Here is a 13,443-nt window from a genome sequence, read left to right as displayed (position 1 = left end):
ACTCATAGCATCTGACAAAGTAGATTGTTGCCTATGAAAGCTCATCCCTCTCTGAACCAGTTAATCTCCAAGCTACCCTCTACTATTTTTATCCTCGGGTAACCTGAAAGCTTGTCCAACAGCTTTCCCAACTATACAGTTGGTTTAATGAAAAATATCACACCCCACACACACAAAGGAAAAAAAAAACCCTTTGCCCTTCAGATATTTACTGGGCCATCACAGCTACAGCTACAGCTACACTCTTACCCTACTACAACCTCTACAGGAAATCACAAGGTAAATGACCTGACCCACAGGATCCCAGATGAAATTTGTGAGGTTGATGTTTGACAGCTACTTTCTGTGAGTATTTGAGTAACAGGCTCCATTGCATGTGTGCATTAAAATAAAACCATCCTTCAGCAATTTCTTGGATACACTTCAATTTCCTTCTCTTACAATTAAAAAAAGGATTCATAAAATCATAATTGCGAGAACATTTATTATTTATAATGAATAGAGGCAAATTCATTCAAGTCTTGATCTCATACCCATTTCAGTTAATGCAAGTATTTTCATAGTTTCATAGTTTCTAGGGTCAGAAGGGACCTGAGCAGATCATCGAGTCCGACCCCCTGCCATGGCAGGAAAGAGTACTGGGGTCAAACGACCCCAGCAAGGTGTTCATCTAGCCTCCTCTTAAAGACCCCCAGGGTAAGAGCCAGCACCACGTCTCTCGGGAGTTGGTTCCAGATCCTAGCCACCCTGACAGTGAAGTAGCGCCTCCTGATGTCTAGTCTGAATCTACCCTCTGCCAGCTTGTGACCGTTATTTCTAGTCACTTCTGGTAGTGCTTGGGGGAACAGGGACTCCCCCCAGTGCCTGCTGGTCCCCTCTGACTAGTTTGTAAAAGGCTACTAGATCCCCTCTCAGCCTTCTCTTGTGGTGGCTGAGCAGGTTCAGGTCCCATAGCCTCTCCTCGTACGGCCTGCCCTGCTGCCCGCTGATCATGAGAGTGGCCCTCCTCTGGACCCTCTCCATGTTGTCCACATCCCTCCAGAAGTGCGGCACCCAGAACTGGATGCAGTACTCCAACTGCAGCCTGACCATTGTCACATAGAGGGGGAGGATCACCTCCTTGGACCTGCTTGAGATGCATCTGTAGATGCATGACAAGGTATGGTTGGCCTTCCAATCCACGTCCCCACACTGTCAGCCTATGTTCATTTTGGCATCAATAACGGCTCCAAGGTCCTTTTGTGCCTCTGTACTGACAAGAAGGGAGTTCCCCAACCTATAGGTATGGTGCTAGTTGTTCCTTCCCAGGTGCATCACTTTGCACTTGTCAGTGTTGAATCCCATCCTATTCTCATCTGCCTATCCCTGTAACCTGTCTAGGTCCGATTTTCTTGGGAGTGGGTTTGGCACTAACACTCCTCTTCCTTTCTTTTCTGGCCTATCATTCTTTTGAAGATGTCAAATCATGCAGATGCTCCCAGTGTCTGAGGAAAGTACCAAGTGAGCACATCTACATGTGCTATTAAGGCACTGTAAGCTTACTGTGCAGTAATCTTTCCCAGGCAAGGTGTCTACATGTGCTCCCAAGGGGAGCAATTCAGCGCAGGGCTACTCTAGTTCTGCTATGCCCCCCAACAGCAGCTAGGGGGAGCTCCAGTTTCCCCCTGATGCCAGCCCTGAGCTGGCAGGGGACACTTAAGTCAGGCCCTTGTCTCCAGGGGGTTGGCAGAAGGTGTCCCACCTCTGGAGCAGCTGCCTCCCAGTCCCATGCCTGGATCTGTGGATTAAACAAATGCTATGACCTCGACAGATCAGGTCATGAGGGGAAAATGTCCGCTCCACGGAGCTGCTGCTTCTCAGCCTCATGCTGATTGGCAGATGGGAAGCAGCAGCCCCAGGGAAGGAACATTTTCCCAGTCTGGAGGAGGGGACATTTTCCCAGCCTCATGCCCCAGTCTGCCAGTCAGGGTATGGGGCTGGGAAGTTTCCCTGCCCCCTGCTATCTTGGAGCAATTTGCTAGTCAGCAGTCTATACATGTACTACTGTGCAGTAGTAATTGCATGGGTAATCTACTACCTGTATTTACAGGGTGTAGGCAACCACATAGTAGACTAATCTGCTGCACAATAAATGTTGCACATGTGTAGATGGTGACACTTTACTGTACAGTAGATTACAGTGCATTAAAGCATTTTATGTAGGTGGTTCAAAGCTCTGCTCACTTTTACTCCCAGATTCAAGGCACTGCATTCTTTAACTGACCTTTAAGAAGAGAGACATGTATTTGGCTATAACTTATTACAGCATGTGAACAAAATGGTATCAGTGCTAGCTTTTAAAAGTACATTTGCAATAGCTTTATTACCTTTATTTTATTCTGTCAAATAGGTCACTGTAACCCTAACTGCTAATGCATACTTTGTATTTATGCTCAAACATTTCTTTTGACATATAATAATAAATTACCTCAAGCTGAAGGATCAGAATCTGCTGAAATCTTATATCAACACAAAACTGTTGTAGCTTTGGAAGAGCCATTCCATATTGGTTTGTTTCTTTTCCAACATGGCCCAAAGGGTACTTACTCTGTTTTTGTACCGTTCAAGGATGCATCCCTTTGTGATTTGCCTTATAACTAAGGAGATAAATTCTCTCTTATTTGGGCTATTTTTTAAAATGAATGTTTGTGGGGCTTAATCTGGAAACACCACAATCTTTTACTTTTCCTACATTTTCCAAATGCATACCTCCTACCCTCCATTTCACACATGCAGACCACATCTACACAAGAAGCTGATTGTGCAGTAGCTCGTTACTACTGCACAGGAACTCATGAACTCATTACTACTGTGAAGTAGCTTGTTACTACTGTGCAGTAATGTCGCGAGGCATGAAGTCTGACGTGATGCTACTGCACAGTAGTAACAAGCTATTGTGCAGTAGTAATGAACTACTGCACAGTCAGAATCACCAAAAAGCCATGTGGTGACTCCACTGCTCAATAACTTCAGTTTCTGCACAGTCATTCAGTACTTGTGTATGCAAGTACTGAATGACTGTGCAGTAACAACCGCACAGTCTGTGTCTCATGTAGACGAGGCTGTAGGGGTTCTAGCTGCCCAATGGTCTCTGAGCAGGGGTCATTCAGCTGTCACCCTTTGCAGCTATTCTGCATGAATGTTTGTTTCTTGTTAAACTTTTCTTTTCTCCTTTCCATCCTGAAGCACAAAGCCTAGTGACCAAGAAAGCTGCCAGTTATATTTACAAGTGCATTAGAACAGACAGCTATTGGTCCTGCTAACGTGGCAGTCATGGAAGCCTCATGTTTTTTGGTAGTCATGTGATTTGCTGTCACAAATTTGAGTTGACCCCAATCATGTATTCACATTTTCATCACTACCATGGTCATGTGCTGAATGTAAATAGCCCAAGCATTCAGATATAAAAAGATATGTTTGCGTGCCGTGACCAAGAATATACTCTGAAGCCAATTGCAGAGCACGAAATAGTGATTCACTATGTATTACACTGACATAGTCTATTCATGGTCAAAAAGAGAAAATTTACCAGTGTGAGAAAAGATAGATTATTTTCATTTGTGGGTTCTCAAGTAAAGAGTATTCATTTGCATGGCACGGAAACACTAAAAAGAATCCCATAGGTCTGAATGGTACTCTGTTTTATTCAAGCCAAAGCAGTTCAACTATTTCAGCCTGGAAATGTTTGAGAATACAAACTGTGAGGGATAGATCACCATCTCATTGCATACAGTGTTGCTCATGAAACTCCTTTAACAGTAGCTGTCAAACTACTGAGAATACTCTCAAATGCTGTTAGGATTTATTCTGTCAGCTTTAACATAAATGGATTCTATTAACTATTAAAACCAAAATCTTAGATCCAAAACACCCTAAAAACTTTCTGGAAGCTTAGGTAAAAGTTTGGAAGCTTAAGACCCCATCCCTAATACATACTCCAAAAAAACATGTGCACAAGTACAGCTCTCAAAACTGGGAAAGAAAACAACATCACTAAAGGCTACTAGTCAAACACACACACACACATGCACAAAACTCCCCCAAAACCAAGCAATTACCTCTCACACCCTTTTCAAACCATTTGGAACCAAAATGGGATTCAGAACTATGTCTCCAGCAGACACAACCCATTTATAGACATACTCTGGGAGGTGGGGGTGCTTTAATTCATGCAGTTTCAAGAGCTGCGCTAGTTAAAAGCGCTTGGAGTGTACTGTGTATCAGCATCCTCAAGCTGAAAACTGGTGGTGGGGTGCTTTGAACTAAAGCTTGAAAGTATTTAACTTAAAGCACTCCACCACAATTTTTCAGAGAAGGGATGCTGATACACATAATACTGGAGTCTGCTGGACCGCGGTAATTTGCATGCTCCAGCAGACTCAATTAATCAAGCCTGCTCCAATGTGCTGGAATTACAGCACATCAGAGCAGCTGCCCTGCATGTGTAGGAGCCCCCAGAGAAGGGAGTAGTAATAGCAGCTTGCAGCTGGCTTGTCTGGGGGTAGGAACTACTCTAAATTGCAGTGGCCTTTATCCCTTGTGTTCTGGAGCTGCTATGCAACTGAAAATGTCTGTTCTATATTAGCCATTGAGACTGGCATCCCTATCAGTGCTGGAAGGGGCTTTCCTGCCTTTTGAATGACTCACAGGCCTGGGCTTGAGAGGAGACGTGCTCAGGGCACTGCAGTGCCTGAACTTCACTGGGGGAATCCTCCCACCCTCACCTAATGAACTTTAATGACCTAGCTCTCTAATGCTGCAAAGGAGACAAGGGCCAGAGCAAGGAAAAAGGTATCTGTCACAATGCCCAGTGGGCATAAAATACAATCAAATGAAAATTTAAAGGATTATATTTTGTGTTCTCAGCTTGAGCAGTTTGGTTCTATGTAAACTGCAACCACTAAATAGTTGCTAACATCCTCAGAGAGACAAATCTACTTCCTCTAAAGGCATTGGTCAGGGGCAAAAAATGCTATCATCATCTGTTAATATTCTAGGTCAAAGCTCCCATTGGATTAAATGGCAAGAGATCTGAATGGTAAACTAGGCACAAGACAACATTCATAACTTTGCTTAATTACATCCAACTTTCTTCAACTAGAGGTTGAAGAAAACAAGGTGTTTTTAACCAGTGGGAGACAAAATGAGTTGGAATAGACTCTGTATTTAAAATCAGGCTATTATCTCCTTCAGACTGAAGAAACAAACATTAAAACTGTGTGTCAAAATACAAAGGACTAAAGTCATTATTGCCATCAGAGCAAGCATGGCAATATTTTAACCAAACTAATTTTCCAAGTTGAAATTATGGGAAAAGTTAATGAGGATTATTGGATCTAATGAGGAAAGAACAGGGAGAAGTTAGTTCAGTGAGTAGTCCAGTAGCTTAAGACTTGGGAAACCTAGGCTTAATTCCCTGATGTTGTGTCCTTAGTCAACTTAGGAGACAGATGGAGAAAGGTTTCTTGGGTAGCAGGAGAATAAATACATTATAAACAGTGATGTGCTTCTGCTACTGTTGTGATGGTGAATATATCATGGAGAAACTGCAGGTAATATTCCGGCCTTAGCAAAAATCTTATTGATTTCAACATTAATTCAGGATTTAACTATTTAACTGCTCTTACAGTCTTTCTTCCACCTAGCCTTACAAGACAAATTTGAGGAGAGTTTAACCCATAACGCCAAAACAGCTTGCATATCTGATCCCTTGAAAAAATAGTATTTAAATTGAGGCCCCTGGAATGAAAACCAGATCTTATAACATGGATGCATTTAATGTATTTATTGTCCTTTTTACATGCCCAGCTCTGAGAAATAATTAGAGCTTCATTACCAAAAAGTGTCAAAACTAAACGTTTTGTTTACTACTGTCACTTAAAAGCTGAAGCTCAGGAGTGGAAATTAACTTTACTTGAAGTATTTCTCATTCTTTATTAGGGGTTAAATTACCAGGGTTTTATTTTTTTTTGTTTTTAGATAAAACAACAACAAAACAAACTAACAAAATAATGGATCCAAGTATTAGGTAAGTAAACACATAGTTTTGCATACTAACCAAAAGATGCTGGCTAGCTCTGGTTCTAGCTAGGTACACATTCATTTATTATGTCGTGTGACTGAAACTTAAATCCCTCAAAATTATGAACTACTATAAGACTGTGTTCACAGATTGCACCCTTCTGATCCTTGTGGCTGAGCTGCTTAAGGCAGCTGAACAACATAAAAACACTGATAGCATCAAAACATGTTGCAACATGATGAGTAATGGACTGTAGATCTGTTTGCATGTCAATGGCATTTTACCACTATACAGTTAAAGCCATACAAGTTGTTAAAAAAGCTGTATAACATATATTGAAGATGAAGTGTTCTAGAGAAGCATTTGGTATAAGACACACACACACAACTACTGAGATTACCATTAAATAAAACAATGACCTGCTGAAACTGCTGGCTCTGCAAATGCCTGCCCAGGAAATAGGGGCTTGGGTATTTTGCTTCTATAAAATGATGATGCTCTACACGTGACTTCTGAGGAGAGTCTAAGGGAACTGGGCTTATTTAGTCTGGAGAAGAAAACATCGAGAGGGGATTTAATAGCAGCCTTCAACTACCTGAAGGGGGTTTTCAAAGATGATGGAGCTAGACTGTTCTTAGTGGTGGCAGATGACAGAACAAGGAAAAATGGTCTCAAATTGCAGCAAGGGAAGTTGAGGGTAGATATTAGGAAAAAGTTGCTCACTAGGAGGGTAGTAAAGTGCTAGAACAGGTTACCCAGAGGGGTTGTGGACTCTCCATCCTTGGAGGTTTTTAAGACACAGCTAGACAAAGCCTTTGCTAAGATGATATAGTTGGGGATTGTCCTGCTTTGAGCAGGGGGCTGGATGATCTCCTGAGGTCCCTTTCAACCCTAGTTTTCTATGATTCCTGGGCTAGTTTTAAGCCATCAGCAGCTTTGCCCAAAGAAGTATATATTTGTTGCAGTTCTTGGTCATGGTTGCCTAGTGACGCTCACCGTGCAGTAGCTTGTTGTGTCACAGTTCATGCCTGGTGATGCTACTGGGCAGTAGTAATAAGCTACTGTGTAGTAAGCAACTCATGTTGATGTGTCCCTTATGTAGCTACCCTCCTGGGGCCTGATTTTCAAAGGCTCTGAACACCTGCTGTTCCAATCACTGATCAGTGCTCCAAAAGACTATGCCCACTGACCATCAAATACAGATTGTAACAGAGGACTAGTGCTGGGCCTTGTTTTAGGTAAGAAATGGTGGCAGGGACAATTACCTGGGACAGACGTGCAAAACTGTGGCAGCATCTGATGACATCAGCTCATGGTGGGCTTTTTCAAAACCTTCCTGATCCTCCTGGGAGAGATGCCATTGATTGATCTGGCTGACCAGAACAATCTGTAAAAGAAGAGGCCCCAGTGGGCATTGTTGCACTGGAGAGGAGACAGCAGAGCAATTGAACTTAGTCTGTGGAGGCATAGAAATTGAGGACTAAATGAGGTCAGACAGAAAGTGGCTGTGGAAGTATGGCCATAGGGTCACTGATCCAACAGATATGGTGACTTGCCAGGAGAGCAGGGTAACTGTAGACAGAGAGAGGAAGAGGAAGATAGAGACGTGCAAGTTTTCCTCCTCAGCCCTACAAGGAAAAGGTTTACTCAAGGGAGAGGGATACATATTACTGGTGACCCAGCTTAGTTTAAGGGCTGCCGGTGAGCATGGTGAATACTGTCTCCTGAAATGGACAGAGAGAGAGAGAGATAGACTATTGCCACTTAGAGGTAGAGAAGACAGGAAAGTAAAGGGAGAAACTGACCTGCTGAAGAGATAAACTGGGTGAGCAGTTTCTATCCACAAGACAAGGAGAAACTCTTGGCTATGATACTGGTTGGGCATGGACAGCGTATGAGGGATGGTAGAGCCCTGCAACAGAGACCAGAGAACCAAGCACCTACAGTCATGTGTCATCTGTCCATTCCCTTTGCTATATTTTCTTTTTCTCTCCCATCAAGGCATGGTAGACAAGTCAAAGGGGATGACAGCTTACAGGGTCACCAGAAGCTTAGAAGGTGCCCTGTAACAGAGATCTTTTTCATTTTCATGAGTGGCTAAAAGGATTTGTTCCTCAGAGGAGCTAATCCAAGATGCAGGCAGAATATAAACACCTTTAGATTTTTTAAGAGCCTATCACACCAAAATAATCTTAGCAAAATCTCAGTAAAGCTGCCCTGAAGTCCGATATACTCTTCAAATGATAGTTAAAACAGATTCTTTTTAAAAGTTCAATTGCTGTAGCCTCCTTTGATGCAACAGTAAAAGCGCATCCAAGAGATGATTGTTTTACCAGATAACAATGGGCAAGATATTGTTGAAAATATAGGGGGAATAATCTTTTTAAGATCAGCAACAACAGAAAGTACTTTTAGAAGGTTATTGGTGTTTTCCACTGAAAATGCACTTCAACTACCAACTTTTATCCTTTGTTTACTGATGAAGCTCCAACCCTGTGCTGATCAGGGCTGAAAGAAATAGACTGGCCAAACAGAATAAACCTGAAGGTCAATCAGACCCTGCAACTAAAGTGCATATTCAGCCATTGTCAGTGTTTTTACTTGATTACTTCAATATTTGATAAACTGAGGACTGAGAATTTAAGTATAATAAATAGCACTAACTAGTACTTTATGTTCCACTTCATTCTAATTAATCTGAATCCCCATGTAAATGCCCTGATACTCATTCCTGACTTCTTTAAAGTTTGACAGTAGGGCTGTGTGAAGCTTTGAACCGTGATTCAGATTTGAAAAGGATTTGGACGATTCAGAGGCCAAATCTGCATGTCCGAATAGAATTGCTAGCTGCTTTTGGCTTTCCAAATTGATTCACAGCTTCCAAATTGATTTGGAAAAGATTCAGTGATTCAGAGATTTGGAAGGCTGTCTGTATGGGGAAGCAGAAACTTAGAAGAGGGAGAGGAAGCGGGGGGGAAAGACTGACATACATAGGTGGCCAGTGAGCATGATTTCTCTCTGATTGCCTTTCCAATTACAGTTTCTGGGGGGAGGGACATAGAAACAGCATAAAAGCCTCTGTGTGCAGGCTTTCTCTGCCTTTTGTGAGCTGGTTATGTCTGAAGAACAGTGTTAGAAAGGTACTATTGCTGCCTGGCTTGCTTCATAATCAGCAGTTGAAACTTGCCTGCTCCTTTTTGTTGTTAGAAAGGATTGGATAGGATTTAGCTTAGTTTAGCTTAGCTTAGCTTAGCTTAGAATCTCTTTACTTAATACTATCCAATTCATTTCTTTCAATTTATATTTGCTCTCTTTTTTGTTGTTGCAAACTTTGAAAAAAGAAAGCTGAGTATTTTCCCTGCCAGCATGATCCATCACTGTGCAGGGAGGCATGGCTCCCCCTCCCCCACCTCTGTTACGTCTCAGCTCCGTGTTCTTGGGATACCCTGGCACAGGATGCAGCCTGTCTGACTCACAAAGGACCCTCCCCCTCCCCACCTCTGCCTGAACAAGAACTGATTAGAGGAAGGACTTACAGAAGACAAAGAAGATGCAGTGGGATACGCACCTAGAGCCCTCCAGACAACAGTGATAAGAGTGAAGCCACCCCCCCGGTCTCATTTGCATCCGAGATGGAACCAGATGGAACTCATTTAAATGGGAGATGGAACAGGCATGCACCTTCATTAGCATTCAAGATGGAGAACAGAGATTCCAAAGAAAGGACTGCACTGAATTCTGGGATCAGAAAAGCAGGGGAGCACTGCATGATGGGGAATCCTTGCTCCAAATGCTAATCAACCCACATCTACACACACCCAGCTCAGCATTTATCAGACCAGTCCTTGTAATGACTCCTCTATTGGTATCCAAAACACTGAATCTGCCTGTCTGTATTGTGAGCTTCCTAAGAGTAATGCCATCCATGGCCAGGAGTGATCAGTTCCTGTTATGCAGCATATGAACCATTGTTTACTGCTAAACAATCCTTGTGTTCTCCCTTGAGCCACTGCTAGTTCCCTACAAAAACCCCTACCCAAGCTCAAGTTTCTGTCCTGGTGCTTGGATCCAAAGCTGCACCAGTTCCGCTCCTTTTCTGCCTGGAATCTCTCCATTACCCACACTCAGAACGCTGCCTGTCTGCCAGATCCAACAAACACCTGGGAACCTCGACGGGTTCAAGCTTTGCTGAGTGGTGAGATCCCAACTCTCTCTCTCTCTCTGACTCCAGGAGCCTGACTTCTATTCTCTTACTCCAGGTACAGCTTTCTAAACCTGACTTTTGCTAAACAAACTCGAGCTGGACTTCCCCAAAAACCTAATTGAACTATGTAATACTGTAACTGATTCTCTGTCTCTCTCTTGAATGGCTATTATTACTGGTGTCATCATAAGTTTATATACTTGGCAATAAATAACTTTTATGGTCAAGCTGGTTGCTAAACTTTCTCTCTGAACCTCACCTACTCCTTCTTCCCCTTGACCTCCCCATTTGCTCTGCAGCAATGCTTCTTTTACCTAAGCCAAAGATCCCTGTAATGCCCAAAACCACAGTGGGATTTGCTCATCAAGGGGGTTACTACTAGGACCATTGTGACAAGAGATTGTGATGTGCTGAGTTTTGAGTTATATGAGGATATCAGCTGAAAGTGCTGATTGGACCCAGCCTGCTCAGGTGTACTCTGTTAGCATGTGTGTATGTGTGTCTAACTGCAGTTATTATTGTCCTAATGAACTGAGTTCAAGGCACATGAGGGTGTCAGCCTATCAATGCTGAATAGTTTGGCCTGACTTATATGTTCTCTGTTAACCTTGTGCTTGTGCCTGACTGTATTTTATTGTTGCCCTGATGAACTGAGTTCAAGGCATATGAGGGTGTTAGCCGGTCAATGCTAAATAACCCAGCCTGGCTTAGGCGTATCCTGTTGATCTATGTGTGTGTGTGTATGTGCGTACATGTGTTTGACTGATTTGGTGGCTGGAGGAACCCAGCCCCATTGAAACTGAGGCCTGCAAGATAGCTCCATTGGGGGGTGAGGACTTGCAGAAGGGAGAGATACAGCTCCATACAGAAACACAAGTAACACAAGCAGCACATTGATAGAATTACAGACACCCCCAGAAATGTACCCCTAATAAATGAGCACTGCCTAAAGTGACAGGCAAATCTGGTAACACCTCCCAACTCCCCCCTGGGCCCGACTCACCTCAGGCTGTTGCCATCTTCAACTATGTGCAGAAACACCATATGGTGGAGAACCACTGCATCCTGGGATACAGGAGGACTTCAATGTGGTGGCACAGCTGTGGGAGTAGCCACACCATAATGGAACAGGAGCAACGTCATGTGAATCAGATAACCCTGCCCTGGAGTGGTGTAACTTGGAGCTGCATCATGAGTGCTTTAAGCCACTTAAAGGTGTTTACATGCCACCAGTCCAGGGTTTAAGAGCTCTAGGAGCCACTTAAAATCACTGTGTAACAAGTTAAGAGGATGAGTTCTAGGGACCATTAATTTAATGGCTAAGGAATAATACCCCTAAGCTATGACAGGAATTTACCTGAAACTCTAAAACTTGTAGACTTGAAGTTTGAAAGCCCTTATATCCAGAAAAGTAAAAGTTAAAAGTAAAGAAGCTTTTTCCCCCCTCAATTATTCTTCAACACAAGGCACAACATAACAGAAATTAAAGACAACAAAAAGTCTTTTTTTTAGGTATGTAGGGAGTCAAAGAAAGGCACAGGGCATCACTGAACCCCTACTGAACAAGCAGGAACAGTTAGTGACAGACAGGAGGGACAAAGCTGAGCTATTCAATGAGTTTTTTGCCTCCGTGTTCCTAAATAAGGGTCAAGACAAATCCCCTAATGGGTTCTTAGATGGGCATTGGAGGGACACCAGCCCACCAACTGCTGACATTGACTTGGTGCACAGTCACTTGGATGGACTGGATGTGTTTAAGTCATCAGGTCTGGATGAGCTGCATCCAAGGGTGCTGAAGGAACTGGCTGGTGTTATAAGAGAACCACTGGCATGGCTGTTTGAGTGCTTGTGGCACTTGGGTCAGGTCCTGGAGGACTGGAAAAGGGCCAATGTGGTCCCTATTTTCAAGATGGGGAGGAAGGAGGATCCGAGTAATTATAGGCCAGTCAGTCTCACCTCTGTCCTTGGAAAAGTCTTTGAAAAGATTATGAAGGATCATATCTGTAAGAGTCCAGTGGGAAAAATAATGCAGCAGGGCAACCAGCATGGATTCATAGCGGGTGCATCATGCCCGACTAATCTGGTTTCTTTTTATGACCAGGTCACAAAATGCTTAGACACAGGAGTAGAGGTGGATATCGTTTATTTGGACATTAGGAAGGCCTTTGATATGGTATTTCATCCCATTCTCATAAACGAATTAAGAAGCTGTGACTTAGATGATTGCGCAGTCTGGTGGGTGGCAAATTGGCTTGGGGGTTGCACCCAGAGAGTGGTGGGGGATGGGTCAGTATCGATGTAGAAGGATGTGGGCAGTGGGTCCTGCACATTTCAGTCCTTGACCTATATTCTTTAATATCTTCATCGTGACTTGGATGGGGGCATGACTTGGATGGGGGGGTGTACTCTGTCCAGGTTTGCAAATGATACTAAATTGTGGGGTGAAGTGAACACACCAGAGGGTAGGGAATGATTGCAGGTAGACCTGAACAGGTTGGAAAAGTCAGCAGAACACAACAGGCTGCAGTTCAAGAAGGACAAATGCAGAGTGCTGCACCTAGGGTGTAAAAATAACCAGCACACCTTCTGGCTGGGGAATGATCCTCTCAGCACAGAAATGGAAAGGGATCTCCGAGTCATAGTTTCATAGTTGGTAGGGTCAGAAGGGACCTAAGCAGATCATGTAGTCCGACTCCCTGTCATGGGCAGGAAAGGATGCTGGGGTCAAATGGATGCTGTCTAGCCTCCTTTTGAAGACCCCCAGGGTAGAGGCAAGCACCATTTCCCTTGGAAGTTGGTTCTAGCTCCTAGCCACCTTGACAGTGAAGTAGCGCCTCCTGATATCTAGCCTGAATCTACTCTCACTCAATGTATGGCCATTGTTCCTTGTTACCCCCGGTAGTGCTCAGGGGGAACAGGGACTCTCCCATTGCCTGCTGGTCCGTCTTGGCAAGTTTATAGGTGGCCACCAGATCCCCTCTAAGCCTTCTTTTGTGGAGGCTGAACAGGTTCAGGGCCCGTAGCCTCTCCTTGTAGGGCCTGCCCTGCTGCACCCTAATCACGCAAGTGGCCCTCTTCTGGACCCTCTCAACATTGTCCAGATCCCTCCTGAAGTGCGGCACCCAGAACTGGACGCAGGACTCCAACTGTGGCCTGACCAATGTCGCATACAGAGGGA

Source organism: Gavialis gangeticus, unplaced genomic scaffold (genome assembly GCF_001723915.1).
Source record: "Gavialis gangeticus isolate Ggan-Ray unplaced genomic scaffold, GavGan_comp1, whole genome shotgun sequence".
Lineage (NCBI taxonomy): Eukaryota > Metazoa > Chordata > Crocodylia > Gavialidae > Gavialis > Gavialis gangeticus.
Note: the sequence above shows the minus strand (reverse complement) of the source record.